General features: G+C 53.9%; 3 non-coding genes across 3 annotated transcripts; all 3 read left to right on the top strand.

Annotated features, from left to right (window-relative positions):
* The first annotated feature begins 2,099 nt into the window (after positions 1 to 2,099).
* Positions 2,100 to 2,218, top strand: LOC115895979. Its single transcript, XR_004056019.1, has one exon. It is a non-coding gene; the product is annotated as a 5S ribosomal RNA (ribosomal RNA).
* A 3,244-nt stretch (positions 2,219 to 5,462) lies between these two features.
* Positions 5,463 to 5,581, top strand: LOC115895978. The gene has a single exon (XR_004056018.1). It is a non-coding gene; the product is annotated as a 5S ribosomal RNA (ribosomal RNA).
* Positions 5,582 to 8,516: 2,935 nt separating this feature from the next.
* On the top strand, positions 8,517 to 8,635 carry LOC115895977. The gene has a single exon (XR_004056017.1). It is a non-coding gene; the product is annotated as a 5S ribosomal RNA (ribosomal RNA).
* The last annotated feature ends 910 nt before the right edge of the window (positions 8,636 to 9,545 follow it).

Here is a 9,545-nt window from a genome sequence, read left to right as displayed (position 1 = left end):
TCCCAAGCGGCTGGGACTACAGGCGCCCGCCACCGCGCCCGGCTCCGGCTCATGTTTTGTAGCTTTAGTAGAGACGGGGTTTCACCGTGTTAGCCAGGCGGGTCTGGATCTCCTGACCTCGTGATCCACCCGCCTCGGCCCCAAAGTGCTGGGATTACAGGCGTGATTCCCACCGCGCCCGGCCTGCTGTAGGGCTTTTGTGGCTTCCCCTCCTTCCCTCCCTTGCCCCTACTATCGCCGGCCATTGCTTCCCCGAAACTCCCCGGACTCTGCTCCCCCTTGTCGCCCGCCTACACCCCCGCCGCAGCCGGGGACCTCCCTTCTGGGGGTCCCGCCACCCAAGCACACCACAGGGGCAGCGGGCATCCCACCGCTTCCGCCTCGCCCGCCGCCCGGCCAGGAGGCCCCGAGCCCGGCTCCAGCCCTGGAGGGCAGGGTGGCGGAGCCCCAAAGGCGAAGGCGCGGGTTCCCTGCCCGTTCCCGGTGCCTTCCCCCCACGCTCCCGGAACGCCCAGGCGATTCAATCCACTCGTCGGGCTGGCGCCGCCTGCAACCTTCCCAAACCGGGAGAAGGGGCGGGCAGGTTCCAGCGGGTGCCACAGACGCCCAGCCAAGACCCGTCGCTCTCCAGGAAACGCAGTGGCTGCTTTATCCGGGGGAAGGTACATTGCGTCGCCAGCCACCAGGAAAACAGTCCTGGGCACCCGGATTCCCATTGCCACCAACTTCGTGTAAACTCCAGTCCCGAGGACACGCCAGAGACCCAGGCCTCGGGCCCCGTGGGCACGCCCGGTGCCACGGCTCCCGCCAAAAGGGCGGGCGCACTCTGCAAATCAAGGGGCCCACCGCACCGCACCAAGAGCACAGGGAGGTGCCAACACAGGAAGGAGCCTACGAAACCCACCCCCAAAGCAAGCCATTAATCCAAGACAAAACCCGTCTCAGCGCTCCGTTGCTCCTCTCGCATGGACGGCCTGGCCACCCTGTTCTGGCCCAGCCCAAGTCCCCTCCACCCTATCCCGGCCTGCTCAAAAGGGCCCTGCCTACCGGAGCAGGCGCTCCCTCTCCAAGGCTCTATCGCTCTCGCTCTCTAGCTCCCTGCCCCTCTCTCTTCTGGGTTTGCCCCTGCACCTCGCGCTACTTCTGTCGCCTTTCCTCTCTCTCTCTCTCTCTCTCTCTCTCTCTCTCTCTCTCTCTCTCTCTCTCTCTCTCTCTGTCTCTCTGTCCTCTCTCTGTCTCTGCCTCTCTCTCTCTGTCTTTACCTCTCCACCTCCCCTGTCTCTCTCGATCGCTGTCTCTCTCCCTCCCTGGGTTTCAATCTCTCCATCTATCCCTTCCTTGCTCTCCTTCAAGCCGTTTGTGTGTGCATGCATGTGTGTGTCTGTGTGTGTGTGTGTTGTGTGTCTGTGCGTGTGTGCGTGCGCGTGTGTGTCTGTGTGTGTGTGTGTGCGCGCGCGCGCGAGTGTGTGTGTGCTGCGCGCGCGTGTGTGGGTTCCCGCGCGCGAGCGACCGGGTATGTCTGTGTGTGGGGCTGTGGATTTGCTCCTGGTGGTGGTGGGGTGTTTCTGGGTTTCTCTCAGCCCCTCTCGCCCGGGATCAGGCTGCCGGCTCTAGTGCCAACCCGGGGCAAAGCAGGGCCATCCCCCCACACCCCAGCCCCCACGGGCTCTTGCCCACCGGCCGGGTCTTGGTCGGGACAAGCGACCGTGGTGGGGGCGTTGTGAGAAAAAGGCCACGCGCGGCTGGGCCGGCTGTTCGCCCTTGGCCAGCCCTGACGGCTCTGGGTGGGTGGGGCCAGAGGGGGCCTCGCAGCAGCTCCCCAGCGGCCAGGGATCCAAAAGAATCCCTCTGCGACAGGGCGGAGGACCGGACGGGGTCCCAGGATCGTGGGCCCTGGGCCCTGACGCCTCGGAGCACTCCCTGTTCCGAGCGGCCCGACGTAGTGGAAGCTCGGGAGCTCCGGAGCCGTGGGAAGGCCGTGGGCGAGCGGCTCGGGGATCCCGATTGGAGCCCGGCGACCCCGGGCTGGCGGTGCCGGCTGGAAGCCGGCGGGCAGGGCTGGGCCGGGCTCTTGGGGGCAGCCAGGCGCCTGTGCCGGCGTCTACGGCCATACCACCCTGAACGCGCCCGATCTCGTCTGATCTCGGAAGCTAAGCAGGGTCGGGCCTGGTTAGTACTTGGATGGGAGACCGCCTGGGAATACCGGGTGCTGTAGGCTTTTTCGCTTGCTTTCTTGTCTTTCTTTCTTTTCTACCTTCCTTTCTTCCCTTCTCTCACTCTCTCTTCTTTCTTTCTTCCTCTTTCTTTCTTTCCTTCTTTCTTTCTCTCTTTCTTTCTTTTCTTTCTTTCTTTTCTTTCTTTCCTTCTTTCTCTCTCTCTCCATCTCGCTCTTTCTCTTTCTTTCGTTCCTTCTTACTTTCACTCTTTTCTTTTTCTTCCCTTGCTATCTTTCCTTTCTTTCTTTAGCTCTCTTTCTTTCTTTCTTTCTTTCCTTCTTTCTTTATATCTCTCTCTCCCTCTTTCTATCTCGCTCTTTCTCTCTCTCTTTCTTTCTTTCCTTCTTACTTCCATTTTTTCTTTTTCTTCCCTTGCTATCTTTCCTTTCTCCCTTTATCTTTCATTCTTTTTCTTTCTTTCGTGTGTCTTTCCTTCTTTCTTTCTTTCTTCCTCTCTGTCTCTCTTTCTCTCTTTCCTTCCTCCTTTCCTTCTTTCTTTCTCTCTCCCTCTTTCTTTCTCACTCTTTCTCTCTCTCTTTCTTTCCTTCTTTCTTTCATTCTTTTCTTTTTCTTCCCTTCCTATCTTTCTTGTCTTTCTTTCTTCTTTCTTCTTTCCTTCTTTCTTTCTTTCTCCTGTCTCTCTGTCTTTTTCTTTCTCTCTCTTTATCTTTCTTTATTTCATTCTTTCCTTTCCTCTTACTTTTCTTTCTTTCTCACTTTCTTCCTTTCTCTTTCTTTTCTTCTTTCTTCTGTCTTTGCCTCTTCCTTCCTTCCTTCCTTCCTTCCTTCCTTCCTTCCTTCCTTCCTTCCTTCCTTCCGTCCTTTCTGTCTGTCTTTCTTTCTGTCTTTCTTTTTTACCTTTTTCTTCTAGACAGAGTCTCGCTCTCTCACCCAGCCTGGAGTGCAGTGGCAAGATCTCGGCTCACTGAAAGCTCCGCCTCCCGGGGTCACGCCGTTCTCCTTCCTCAGCCTCCTGAGTAGCTGGGATTACAGGCATGCACCATCACACCTGGCTAATACTGTATTTTCAGTAGAGACGGGTTTTCTCCATGTTGGTTAGTTTGGTCTGGAACTCCCAACCTCTGGTGATCCACCCACCTTCCCAAAGTGCTAGGATACCCAAAGTGCTAGGATGAAAGGCGTGAGTCACCAGCGCCCGGTCAGACTAGGGGTTTAGTTTTAGGCTTCTGCTTGGCTTTCCTTTTCTGTGATGCATTTCACCTCACAGTCCTAGGATATGGTGAGGATTTTTATACATCGATCTTCATATGGGATATTCTTCTACAGTTTTCTCTTGTAAAATCTTTGTCTTGCTTTGGTATCAGGGCAATTGTCAGCCTCATAGAAAGGGTTAGGGAGTACTCCCTCCTCTTCCAGTTTTTCAGAGGATTAGGAAAGATTACTATCAGTTCTCTAAATATTTGATAGAGAAGTCAAGGCCAAGGCTTTCAGCCTCCCAAGTCGCTGGGATTACAGGCGCCTGCCACCACAACCGGCTAATTTTGTCTTTTCAGCAGAGACAGGGTTTCTCCACGTTGTTCGGGCTAGTCTCGAACTCCTGACCTCAGGTGATTCGCTCACCTCAGCCTCCCAAAGTGCTGGGATTACAGGCACTAACCACGACGCCCGGCTTTCTTTTGGTTTTCTGAAGGTAAGCATTTCCCGCTATAAATTTCCCTGTTAGCACTGCTTTTACTGCATCCCAAAGTTGTGCTATGCTGTGTTTTCATCTTCATTCATGTCTGAGTACAGCTGAGCCTTGAACAACATGGATTTGAACTGCAAGGGTGCACTTATACAGGAATTGTTTTCAATAAATACAGTAGGTCCTCTGACTTCCTTAATTCTGCTTCTGTAACCAAAGGCAGATTGAAAAGACAGTATTCACAGAGCGCAAAACCTGAGGACACAGCGGCCTAACTTTTTTAATGCCCAGGTTTTACAGGGCCAACTGCAACACTTGACTCTGTGTGGATGTTGGCCTACTTATGGGGTCCTGGAACCAATCCCCTGTGGATACTGACACCCAACTGTATTTTCTGATTTCTCTTGTGGTTTCTTCTTTAACCCATTGGTTGTTTAAGAAAATATCTTAATCCGTTCAAATATCTGAGGCTGGGTAATTTATAAAAAACAGACATTTATTTCTCTCAGTTCTAAAGGCTGGGGTGTCCAAGATCAAGTCATCAGCCCATTCAGTGTCTAACGAGGGCCCAGTCTCTCCTTCCCAGATGACACAATGTTGCTTCATCTTTCAGAGGGGAAGAACATTGTGTCCCCACACGGAGGAGACGGAGGGAATGAAGCCACTCAAGTCCTTTTCTAAGGGCTCTAATTTCATCCATAAGGACTTCTATCCTCATGAGATAATCGCCTCCTAAAGAACCCACCTCTTTACCCTTTTATTTATTTATTTATCCATTTATTTGAGACAGGGTCTCATTCTATTGCCCCTTCTGCAGTGCAGTAGCCTGTAGCCTGATCATGGCTGACGGCAGCCTTGACCTCCCAGGCTCAACCAGTCCTCCTGCTTCAGCCTCCTGAGTAGCTGGGACTACAGGCCTGCACCAGCACGCCCACCTAATTTTGTATTTTTTGTAGAGACAAGGTTTTGCCATTTTGCCCTGGCTGGTCTTGAACTCCTGGGCTCGAACAATCTGACTGCCTTTCCCTTCCAAAGTGCTGGGATTACAGCGTTAGCCACCACCCCAGGCCAGTGCCCACCTCTGAATACTATCATATCGGCAAATAAATTTCAGCATATAAATTTTGGGGGACATTCAGACCATAGCAGTGTGTTCTTTACTTTCCAGAAAGAAAAAGGGTCAGTTTATCAGTTTTACTTCTATTATTGATTTTTAAGTCTATTTTGTTGTGGTCAGAGAAGATACTTGATACGCTGTTCGCCCTTCGCCAGCCTTGACGGCTCCGGGTGGGGGGGCAAGAGGGGGCCTCGCAGGGGCTCCCCGGCGGCCAGGGATCCAAAAGAATACCTCCGCGACAGGGCGGAGGACCGGACGGGGTCCCAGGATCGTGGGCCCTGGGCCCTGACGCCTCGGAGCACTCCCTGTTCCGAGCGGGCCCGACGTGGTGGAAGCTCGGGAGCTCGGGAGCCGGGGAAAGGCCGCGGGCGAGCGGTTCGGGGGTCCCGATCGGAGCCCGGCGACCCCGGGCTGGCGCTGCGAGCTGGAAGCCGGCGGGCAGGCCTGGGCCGGGCTCTTGGGGCAGCCAGGCGCCCGTGCTGGCGTCTACGGCCATACCACCCTGAACGCGCCCGATCTCGTCTGATCTCGGAAGCTAAGCAGGGTCGGGCCTGGTTAGTACTTGGATGGGAGACCGCCTGGGAATACCGGGTGCTGTAGGCTTTTTTGCTTGCTTTCTTGTCTTGCTTGCTTTCTTTTCTACCTTCCTTTCTTCCCTTCTCTCGCTCTCCCTTCTTCCTTTCTTTCCTTCTTTCTTTCTTTCTTTCTTTCTTTCTTTCTCTCTTTCTCTCTTTCTTTCTTTCTATCTCTCCCTCTTTCTATCTCGTTCTTTCTCTCTCTTTCTTTTTTTCTCTCCTTCTTACTTTCATTCTTTTCTTTTTCTTCCCTTCCTAGCTTTCCTTTCTTTCTTTATCTTTCTTTCTTTCTTACTGTCTTGCTTTCTTGCTGTCTTCTGTCTTTCCTTCTTTCTTTCTTTCCTTCTTACTTTCATTCTTTTCTTTTTCTTCCCTTACTATCTTTCCTTTCTTTCTTTATCTCTCTTTCTTTCTTCTGTCTTTCCTTCTTTCTTGCTTTCTTTCTTCCTCTCTCTCTTATCTCTTTTTTTCCTTCCTACTTTCTTTCTCTCTTTGTTTTCTTTATTTCTTTCCTTCTTTCTCCCTCTTTCTTTCTTGCTCTCTCTCTCTCTCTTTCTTTCCTTCTTTTCTTTTCTTCCCTTGCTATCTTTCTCTTCTTTCTTTCTCTTTCTTTATTCTTTCTTTCTCCTATCTCTCTGTCTCTTTCTCTCTCTTTCTCTTTCTCTCGTTCTTTCCATTTTTCTTGCTTTTCTTTTTTCTCACTTTCTTTTCTTCCTTTCTCTTTCTTTCTTTCTTTCTTTCCTTCTTTCTTTCCTTCTTTCTCTCTTTACTTTTTCTTCCAGACGGAGTCTCGCTCAGTCACCCAGCCTGGAGCGCAGTGGCAAGATCTCGGCTCACTGCAAGCTCCGCCTCCCGGGTTCACGCCATTCTCCTGCCTCAGCCTCCCAAGCGGCTGGGACTACAGGCGCCCGCCACCGCGCCCGGCTCCGGCTCATGTTTTGTAGCTTTAGTAGAGACGGGGTTTCACCGTGTTAGCCAGGCGGGTCTGGATCTCCTGACCTCGTGATCCACCCGCCTCGGCCTCCCAAAGTGCTGGGATTACAGGCGTGATCCACCGCGCCCGGCCTGCTGTAGGCTTTTGTGGCTTCCCCTCTCCCTCCCTTGCCCCTACTATCGCCATGCTTCCCGAACTCCCCGGACTCTGCTCCCCCTTTGTCGCCCGCCTACACCCCCGCCGCAGCCGGGGACCTCCTCCTGGGGGTCCGCCACCAAAGCACCACCGGGCAGCGGCATCCCACCGCTTCCGCCTCGCCGCCGCCCGGCCAGGAGCCCGAGCCCGGCTCCAGCCCTGGAGGGCAGGGGGCCGGAGCCCAAAGGCGCAGGCGCGGGTTCCCTGCCGTTCCCGGTGCCTTCCCGCTCCCGGAACGCCCAGGCGATTCAATCCACTCGTCGGGCGGGCGCCGCCGCAACCTTCCAAACCGGGAGAAGGGGCGGGCAGGGCCAGCGGGTGCCACAGACGCCAGCCAAGACCTCCGCTCCAGAACGCAGGGGCTGCTTTATCCGGGGGAAGGACATTGCTTCGCCAGCCACCAGGAAAACAGTCCCTGGGCACCCGGATTCCCATTGCCACCAACTTCGTGTAAACTCCAGTCCCGAGGACACGCCAGAGACCCAGGCCTCGGGCCCCGTGGGCACGCCCGGTGCCACGGCTCCCGCCAAAAGGGCGGGCGCACTCTGCAAATCAAGGGGCCCACCGCACCGCACCAAGAGCACAGGGAGGTGCCAACACAGGAAGGAGCCTACGAAACCCACCCCCAAAGCAAGCCATTAATCCAAGACAAAACCCGTCTCAGCGCTCCGTTGCTCCTCTCGCATGGACGGCCTGGCCACCCTGTTCTGGCCCAGCCCAAGTCCCCTCCACCCTATCCCGGCCTGTTCAAAAGGGCCCTGCCTACCGGAGCAGGGCGCTCCCTCTCCAAGGCTCTATCGCTCTCGCTCTCTAGCTCCCTGCCCCTCTCTCTTCTGGGTTTGCCCCTGCACCTCGCGCTACTTCTGTCGCCTTTCCTCTCTCTCTCTCTCTCTCTCTCTCTCTCTCTCTCTCTCTCTCTCTCTCTGTCTCTCTCTGTCTCTCTGTCCCTCTCTCTGTCTCTGCCTCTCTCTGTCTCTTTACCTCTCCACCTCCCCTGTCTCTCTCGATCGCTGTCTCTCTCCCTCCCTGGGTTTCAATCTCTCCATCTATCCCTTCCTTGCTCTCCTTCAAGCCGTTTGTGTGTGCATGCATGTGTGTGTCTGTGTGTGTGTGTGTGTGTGTGTCTGTGCGTGTGTGCGTGCGCGTGTGTGTCTGTGTGTGTGTGTGCGCGCGCGCGCGCGCGAGTGTGTGTGTGTGTCTGTGTGTGAGCGCGCGCGCGTGTGTGGGTTCCCGCGCGCGAGCGACCGGGTATGTCTGTGTGTGGGGCTGTGGATTTGCTCCTGGTGGTGGTGGGGTGTTTCTGGGTTTCTCTCAGCCCCTCTCGCCCGGGATCAGGCTGCCGGCTCTAGTGCCAACCCGGGGCAAAGCAGGGCCATCCCCCCACACCCCAGCCCCCACGGGCTCTTGCCCACCGGCCGGGTCTTGGTCGGGACAAGCGACCGTGGTGGGGGCGTTGTGAGAAAAAGGCCACGCGCGGCTGGGCCGGCTGTTCGCCCTTGGCCAGCCCTGACGGCTCTGGGTGGGTGGGGCCAGAGGGGGCCTCGCAGCAGCTCCCCAGCGGCCAGGGATCCAAAAGAATCCCTCTGCGACAGGGCGGAGGACCGGACGGGGTCCCAGGATCGTGGGCCCTGGGCCCTGACGCCTCGGAGCACTCCCTGTTCCGAGCGGCCCGACGTAGTGGAAGCTCGGGAGCTCCGGAGCCGTGGGAAGGCCGTGGGCGAGCGGCTCGGGGATCCCGATTGGAGCCCGGCGACCCCGGGCTGGCGGTGCCGGCTGGAAGCCGGCGGGCAGGGCTGGGCCGGGCTCTTGGGGGCAGCCAGGCGCCTGTGCCGGCGTCTACGGCCATACCACCCTGAACGCGCCCGATCTCGTCTGATCTCGGAAGCTAAGCAGGGTCGGGCCTGGTTAGTACTTGGATGGGAGACCGCCTGGGAATACCGGGTGCTGTAGGCTTTTTCGCTTGCTTTCTTGTCTTTCTTTCTTTTCTACCTTCTTTTCTTCCCTTCTCTCACTCTCTCTTCTTTCTTTCTTCTCTTTCTTTCTTTCTTCTCTTTCTTTCTTCTTTCTTTCTTTCTTTCTTTTCTTCTCTTCTCTCTCTTCTTTCTTCTTTCTCTCTCTCTCTCCCTCGCTCTTTCTCTTTCTTTCGTCTCTTTTTCACTCTTTTCTTTTTCTTCCCTTGCTATCTTTCTTTCCTTCTTTCTTTAGCTCTCTTTCTTTCTTTCTTTCCTTCTTTCTTTATATCTCTCTCTCCCTCTTTCTATCTCGCTCTTTCTCTCTCTCTTTCTTCTTTCTTCTTCTTTTTTTTTTCTTTTTCTTCCCTTGCTATCTTTCCTTTCTCCCTTATTTCTTTTATCTTCTTTCTTTTCTTTCTTTCGTGTCTTTCCTTCTTTTCTTCTTTCTTCCTCTCTGTCTCTCTCTCTCTTTCCTTCCTCCTTTCCTTCTTTCTTTCTCTCTCTTTCTTCTCTTTCTCTTCTCTCTCTTCCTCTTTCTTTCTTTCACTCTTTCTCTCTCTCTTTCTTCCTTCTCTTTTTCTTTCTTTCATTCTTTCTTTCTTCTTCTCCTCTTTTCTTTCTTTCTTCTTTCTTCTTTCTTTCTTTCCTTCTTTCTTTTTTCTTCTTCTTCTTTCTTCTTTCTTCTTCTTTCTTTCTTTCTTCTCCTTCTCCTTCTTTTTCTTTCTCTCTCTTTATCTTTCTTTATTTCATTCTTTCCTTTCCTCTTCTTTCTTTTCATTTCTTACTTTCTTTCTTTCTCTTCTTTTCTTTCTTTCTCTTTTTCTTTTCTTTCTTCTTTTCTTTCTTTTCTTTCTTCTTTCCTTCCTTCCTTCCTTCCTTCCTTCCTTCTTCCTTCCTTCCTTCCTCCTTCC

The sequence above is a fragment of the Rhinopithecus roxellana genome, unplaced genomic scaffold (genome assembly GCF_007565055.1).
Source record: "Rhinopithecus roxellana isolate Shanxi Qingling unplaced genomic scaffold, ASM756505v1 contig4086, whole genome shotgun sequence".
In the NCBI taxonomy this organism is placed as follows: domain Eukaryota; kingdom Metazoa; phylum Chordata; class Mammalia; order Primates; family Cercopithecidae; genus Rhinopithecus; species Rhinopithecus roxellana.
The sequence above is the reverse complement of the archived record's forward strand: the minus strand, read 5'-3'. Positions and strand labels throughout refer to the sequence as shown.